Below are 7,788 nucleotides of genomic sequence, written 5' to 3'. Positions count from 1 at the left end.
TAATAAAGATTACTGGTATGGAACTGAGACATTACCTACCTCGTCTTAGTCCTCAAAAGTGAGTGTATATCCAAGCTACTGTGAAAAGAATCAATACCAGAACACTGAAGGATCTGCAACAATGTTTAGTCACATAACAATAAAGAAGAAAGACAAAATTCAGTGAATTGCGGCTAGAAATGATGATCCAAAATCTGAAGAAAAAAAAATCTCTCCTACCTTTAAATTTATAATGACAATTAAAAGTATGTAGAGAAGACCATGTGGCCACTACACAGATCTCCTTCAATGAGGCATCTTTGAAGCTGCCCAAAAATATTAGACTCCCTGAGTCAGGGTTGGCCTTCAGCACAAAGGAAGTCCAGCAGAACTCAATGGAGCCCCCACGAGAGACCCACAGGGAGTCACATGGAGGCCTCAGCAGCACAACAAAACAGAAGTCCCACGTCGCAGGACTTGCAGGACAGGAGCTGATCTTCAAGTTGCAGAGTGATGGAGGCCAGGGCTTCTTCGCGTTTGAAGATCTCCTGGCAGAAGAGTCAACAAGCCTTGGCAAGAGCAACAGTTGCAGGGCACAGGGGTTCCAGTCAAGGGGTCCACAGTCTTCAAAGTTGGTCAGAAGACAAGCAGGACCCAGAGGAAGGCACAGACCCACCACCTGTGAAGCAGTGCCTTTTGATGTCTGTGCAACAGCAGACCCCACCAGCCAGTCAACATTGTCTTGAGGTGCCTGCGGATGCAGGAGAGTGACTCCTTCACTCCAAGGGAGGGTCCTTTGTGCTTCTGGGTACAAACAGAGCCCTTGTGACCCTGGTGAATGCACTGCCTTGGATGCTGCAGACTTCTTGTAGGATCCTGAGAAACAATGTTGCAGTGGAAGCCTTCCAACTAGTAGCAGAAGTGTTTCGGTTCCAAAGCAGACCGGCAGGGGTTCCAGAGGCCAGGAGCAGGAGATGCCTTGCAGAGAGTTCCTTGTAGGGTCTTGCTCGACGAATCTAATGACCCACTGAAGTGACCCACCTATCAGAGGGGGTCTGGGACGTCATCTACCTGGCCTAACTAGTCAGGTGCTCCAAGGGGCCTCTGCCCATCTTGTTTTCAAAATTGCAGAATCAACTGGCAACCTGGCAGAGCTCTGTGCACCTCCCCAGGGGAGATGCTGGACAGAGGGGAGGGGTCACTCACCTGCCCTTTGTGCAGTTTTGCGCATCAGTGGGAGCCGGGGGCTCCAGAACTGGTGCTGTAGGACAATGCCACTGTTGGCATGTTCACCCCCCCCACTTTTTGCTTAGTATTGATGCCAGTTTTGATTGGAAGTGTGCTGGAACCCTGCTAACCAGCCCCCAGTACCAATGTTCTTGCTCTAAAACTGTACCTTTGTTTCCACAATTGGCACAGCCCTGGCACACAGTTAAGTCCCTTGTAAAAGGTACCCCTGGTGCTATGGGCCTTGTGGCCAAGGAAGGTCCCTAAGGGCTGCAGCATGTATTATGCCACCCTCAGGGACCCCTCACTCAGTACATGCACACTGCTTTACATCTTGTGTGTGCTAGTGGGGAGAAAAGACAAAGTCGACATGGCACTCCCCTCAGACTGCCATGCCTACAAACCACTGCCTGTGGCATAGGTAAGTCACCCCTCTAGCAGGCCTTACAGCCATAAGGCAGGGTGCGCTATACCACAGATGAGGGCATAGGTGCATGAGCACTATGCCCCTACAGTGTCTAAGTCAATTCCTGGACATTGTAAGTGCAGGGTAGCCATACTGAGTACATGGTCTGGGAGTTTGTCAATACGAACTCCACAGCACCATAATGGCTACACTGAATACTGGGAAGTTTGGTATCAAACTTCTCAGCACAATAAACCCACACTAATGCCAGTGTGGGATTTATTGAAAAATGCACACAGATGGCATTTTAGAGATGCTCCATGTATGTTAGCCCAACTGCTAGTGCAAGGCTGACCGGTCTGTGCCAGCCTGCCACTTCCAGACGAGTTTCTGACCACATGGGATGAGTGCCTTTGTGCACTCTGTGGTCAGAAACAAAGCCTGTCCTGGGTGGAGGTGCTTCACACCTCCTCCTGTAGGAACTGTAACACCTGGCAGTGAGCCTGGTGTTACAGTGCCCGAGGGCACTCAAGCCAGTGGGTTTGCCCGCCCCCCGACGAGCCCCCACTTTTGGCGGCAAGTCCAGAGGGATAATGCAAAAAACAAGGAGGAGTCACCCCCTCAGCCAGGACCAACCATAAGGTGTCCAGAGCTAAAGTGCCCCCCTCCTTGAGCAATCCTCCATCTTGTGTTGGAGGAATAGGACCAATAGGGATAGGGATGTACCCACCTCCCCAGAGGGAGTGGGCACAAGGAGGGTGTAGCCACCCTCAGGGACAGTAGCCATTGGTTACTGCCCTCTGACCCTAACACACCCCTAAATTTAGTACCAGCTCTTCAGATTTCCTGATGACCTCAAGAAAGAAGGACTGCTGAGCTGAAAACCCAGCAGAGAAGGGAAGGAGACAACAACTGACTCAGCCCCAGTCCTACGGCCCATCTCCTGCTTGATAAAGCTGCAAGAAAATCAGCAACGCAGGACCAGTGACCCCTGAAAAGCCTCCAGGAGGACTGCCTGCATCACACAGGACCAAGAACTCCCATGGACAGCGTACCTGTCCAAAAAGAAGACAAAGAAACCATCTTTAATGGGACTCTCACCTCACTCCAGAAGCGTGAGTCTAACTACTCTGCCAGAGAGAGTAACCCACCACCGGTGCAGCAACGACCAGCAGGTGGCCCTCACCCTTGCCCAGTCAGTGGCTTGCCCGAGAGACCCCCTGTGCCCTGCCTGCGGCGTCTAAGTGACTCCCGGGTCCATCTAAAGATTTCTATTGAGAACCCGATGCCCTTTTTGCACACTGCACACAGCCCCCCCTGTGCCGCTGAAGGAGTGGTTTTTGGGCCTACTTGGGGCCCCTCCAGTACTCCTCCAAACCCCCCTGGCCTGCCCTCCGACAACACGGGCACTTACCTGCAAACAGATTGGAACCAGAGTACCCCCCGTCTCAATAGGGGCCCACATTATTTTGGCTCCTGTTTGATATTTGCATCTAACCGGCCCTGTGGTGCTGGGTGTTTGGGGTTATCTTGAACTCCCAACGGTGGCCTACCTATGCCCCGGAGATTGAACCCATAAGTTTGTTACTTACCTCAAAAACTGTACTATACTTACCTCCCCCCCTCCCGGAACTGTTGCAAATTGCAGTGTCCACTTTTAAAATAGCTTTTTGCCATTTTACAGAAAATTGGGTTCATTGTTGATTCCATTCAAAGTTATAAGTATTACTGTGTAAAGTACCTTTCATTTAATGTACTTACCTGCTAAATGAATCTTGTGGTTCTAGAAATAAATTAACAACATAATATTTTTCTATATAAAAACCTATTGGCCTGGAGTTAAGTCATTGAGTGTGTGTTTTCACTTATTGCTTGTGTGTAGTCAATAAATGCTTAACACTACCCTCTGATAAGCCTAACTGCTTGACCACACTACCACAAATAGAGCATTAGCATTAGCTATTATTGCCTCTGTCAAGCCTCTGGGTGAGAACCCCTGGTCTCTGTGCATACTATATCTCATGTTGATATAGTATATACAGAGCCAGCTTCCTACAGGTGCAAACCACATTATACAAGGAGGGCACCAATTGTGCCCTTCCAAGCAGTCTACTGGTGCTAAGAGGCCACCCCATCCCTTAGACACCTACTAAACAGGTGGAGGTGGTCACACCTCTCCCTTGAAGGAAATCTTTTGTTCTGCCTTCCTCTACCAGAGCCAGCAGGAGGGCAGAATAGTGTCTGTGGTCGGTAGCAGCGTGGGCTGGCAGCAGACCTCATAAGGCTACATAGGTAGAACTGGGGGATCCTCAAAGGAACCCTCAGAGTACAGGGGATTATGCAACTAGCATTGGAATCTGTATAGTTGCAGGATTCCAACATGCCTAGGTTCGGAGAAGCCATTATGTAGTTGGACCACTCCTGTTGACCAGTATCCACTACATACCTTAAGATGGCTTCCCTGCACTTACAAAGTACAGGGAATGGATTCTGGGGTTTGTAGGGGTACCCAGCTTATGCAAGGGTGCCCTCACACTTAGGGAAATGCACCTTGCCCTTGGGCTGAAGGGCCTACCAGAGAGACAACTTATAGTGTCTAAGTGCAGTGACCAGGACATAAGGCAAGCCTTGTATCTGTGGTGAACGGGTGCATGCAACATTTCACACAGGCTTCAATGCAGACGTGTAAACACAGTTTGCATGGGCTCCCATGGGTGGCACAAGACATGCTGCAGTCCATGGGGGACCCCTGGTGTACCCTAAGTACCATATACATATACTAGGGACTTACTTGGGTGCACCAGTATGCCAAATTTGGGTGTTAAAAGTTACCAAGCAACCAAATTTAGAGGAGAGAGCACAGGTACCGGGGTCTTGGTTAACAGGATCCCAGTGTACTACAGTCAAAACATACTGACACCAGGCAAAAAAGTGTGTGGGGTGGGTAGTACAACCAGAACCCAGCTTACTACAAAATTATATAGGATACAACTTGCTGACACTTTTGAGAACCTAACAATCCATTATTTCTTCCCATTCTGAAATGAATTGTTGAACACGTCATGCAACTTTTAATAGATAGACCTTCATCTCATTTTGTTTTTTGAGAGACTTCTTTCATAATTTTGTAAAGTAAAGAAACAAAAATGAGTGCTGCTCAAACATTTACTCTTACTCCTCCACAACCTTTTCTGACTTCCACTGGAGATCAACATGTCAAGTGGCTAGAGTGGAAAGAATACTTTTTGAACTATTTAGATACTATTGATGACGAAGATTTGACTCAAACTAGAAAGAAGAAAATTTTATTACACTGCTTGGGTCCTATGGGTCTTAAGGTGTATAACTCAATAGAAAAAAAAGTTCAACAAGATGGGGATTTGAATGTGTTTTCTCATGCTTAAGAAGACCTTGACAGATATTATTCAACATCAGTCTGTATTGCAATTGACAGATACAATGTTTTCAGTAGGAAACAACAGAAAACAGAATCTATTGAAGAATATGTTTCCGAGCTAAAAAAACTAGCACTTACTTGTAGGTTTGGTGGGTTGCATAATGAATTTATCAGGGATCAAATCATTATGCATGTTAATAATTCTCACATTCAAGAGAGATTGTGGGTACATGGAGAGTCACAGTTGGAGGAAGTTGTAGCTCTAGTCAAAAAAGTTGAAATTTCGAATAAATGTGCAAAGGCTATTTATTGTGAAAAAACAGAAGTACAGAATGAAGTAGTTAGCAAGGTTAAATTTAAAAGGAATAAGGAAGAAACACATAGGAAACAGGTGGAAACAAAGAATATTGAACAAAAATGTTTTCGATGTGGGAGTAAAGAGCATTTAGCATTTTACAAGAAATGTCCGGCGCGAGACCAACAGTGTGCTAAGTGTGGCATTAAGGGCCATTTCGCTAAAGTGTGTAGAAGTGGTAGAAAAGTTGCAGCGGTGATCAGTAAATCAGATTCGGAATGCAATTCTGATTCTAGTGCTGATTCAAAGGGCAATGAGTATGTCTTAGGTATTAACAGTGATTTTGATGTAGAAGATTGCGTGGAAGTAAATCAAATAGAAAATTCTTGTGTATCACACTTAAGTGTACAATCTAGAAATAAGCCTGTTTGTGAAATTCTCTTGGGGGGAGTGCGTGTACTGATCGTAGCAGACTCTGGTTCCCCGTACACAATTATAAACAAGAATATGTGGGAGCATAAATTTCGAAAGGTTCTGGGCTCCACATTAAATCCAACAGATGTGTCTACAGAGAGTTTTACAGGTGAATCCATTCCTATGATTGGTTTTAGAGAAGTGTTTTTTGAATTCAAGGGCAGGAGAACTGTGGGCAAATTATATGTTGCTGAAGAAGGACCAGCAGTATTGGGTTGGTTGGATCAAAGGGCCCTGAATATTGTTTTGGATCCCAACGGTGTGGAACAGGTTAAGGTAGTGGGTGAATATAAAAGTTATAGTGTTACTTTGAAGAACGAATTTCCAGAACTTTTTTTCTGGGAATATTGGTGCCCTTAAGAATTTTACACATAGAATTGTGCTGAAGGATAATGCTGTACCGAAAGTCCACAAATCACGTGATATTCCCTGGGTGATAAGAGACGAAGTAAATAAAGAATTAGAGTCTCTTCTACGCAAGGGTATTATTGAAGAGGTGGATGCCTCTGAATGGATCTCACCTTTGGTCGCAGTACACAAAGCCAATGGGAAGATTCGTCTATGCATCGACTTGCGGTACCTAAATAACAACATAGTGGTGGAGAGGTTTCCTTTACCAAAAATTTCTGAAATGCTTGCCCTGACAAAAGACATGGAATGGTTCACTTCCATTGACTTATCGTCCGCTTACCACCAGGTGAGATTACATGAAGATAGTAAGAATCTGACTGCGTTCATGACCTCTCAGGGTTGTTTCCGTTATGTTCGTATGCCTTTTGGACTGGCCTCAGCGGCAGCGGTCTTCCAGAAACTGATGCACAAACTGTTTAAGAATATGGAAGGTGTAGTTGTCTTTCAAGATGACATTTTAATTATGGGAAGGAACAGACTGCAACATGATAAGATGGTTAATTGTGTATTAAGTATCTTAAGAGAGAATGGCCTGACAGCTGAATCTTCGAAATGTAAGTTTGGAGTTCAATGCTTAAATTATTTAGGACATGAAATCACTATGAGGGGGTTTAAACCAAAAAAAGAGTTGTTATCAGCCATTAGGGGTGCCCCAGCTCCTAGAAATAAGGACGAATTACGGTCGTTCCTTGGCTTAGCAGAATTTTATGCAAGGTTTGTCAGGAGTTTCTCTGAGAAAACGTTTAACTTAAGACAACTGCTGAAAGAAAGATGTAAATTTGTATGGACGGATGTGTTACAAGAAGATTTTGAATGTATAAAACGAGAGATTTGTGAGGGAAAAGCGTTGTCAGGGTTTGACCCTAACCTTGCTTCTATTCTCACTACTGACGCATCAAATAGAGGTATTGGTGCTGTATTAAGCCAGAAAGGTATCACTGGTGAGGAAGTTACTATAGCCTTTGTCTCTAGAGCTCTTTCTCCCACAGAAGAGAGGTACTCCGTTATTGAGAGAGAGACTCTGGCGGTTGTTTTGGGATTAGAACATTTCAGACATTTTCTGTGGGGCTTTCACATTGAAATCAGATGCGATCATAAACCCCTAATCAGGGTGTTGACTACGGAAGGTTTGTTAAAGTCAACGGCAAGAATAGCTAGAATGTCCATAAGATTGTTGGATTTCAAATACAATTTGGTATATTTTCCAGGAGTTAAAAATAAGGTGGCGGACTGTTTGAGCAGATTGCCCTTACCACTTAAAGAATTAGTGGGTGATGACGAAGAGTTCATGGTCGCCTGGTCAGGGAGTTATGATTGGAAGGCCATTAGTTCTGAGGTTTGGAATGAATCTGTAGCAAATGACACCATATTAACCACGCTTAAACAGTATATTCAAGAAGGTTGGCCAGGGAAAAATGGAATGCCAGCAGAATTCAGAGTTTTCTTTGAGTTACGAGATGAGTTATCTGTAGAACAGGATAAGGTATTGAGGGGTGATAGGATAATTCCACCTGAGAAATTAAGGGACTCCATTATTAAAATAAATCATGAAGGACATCTTGGCATTGTCAAAACTAAAAAGAAAGTTAAGGAGAACTA

Source organism: Pleurodeles waltl, chromosome 10 (assembly GCF_031143425.1).
Source record: "Pleurodeles waltl isolate 20211129_DDA chromosome 10, aPleWal1.hap1.20221129, whole genome shotgun sequence".
Lineage (NCBI taxonomy): Eukaryota > Metazoa > Chordata > Amphibia > Caudata > Salamandridae > Pleurodeles > Pleurodeles waltl.
The sequence above is the reverse complement of the archived record's forward strand: the minus strand, read 5'-3'. Positions refer to the sequence as shown.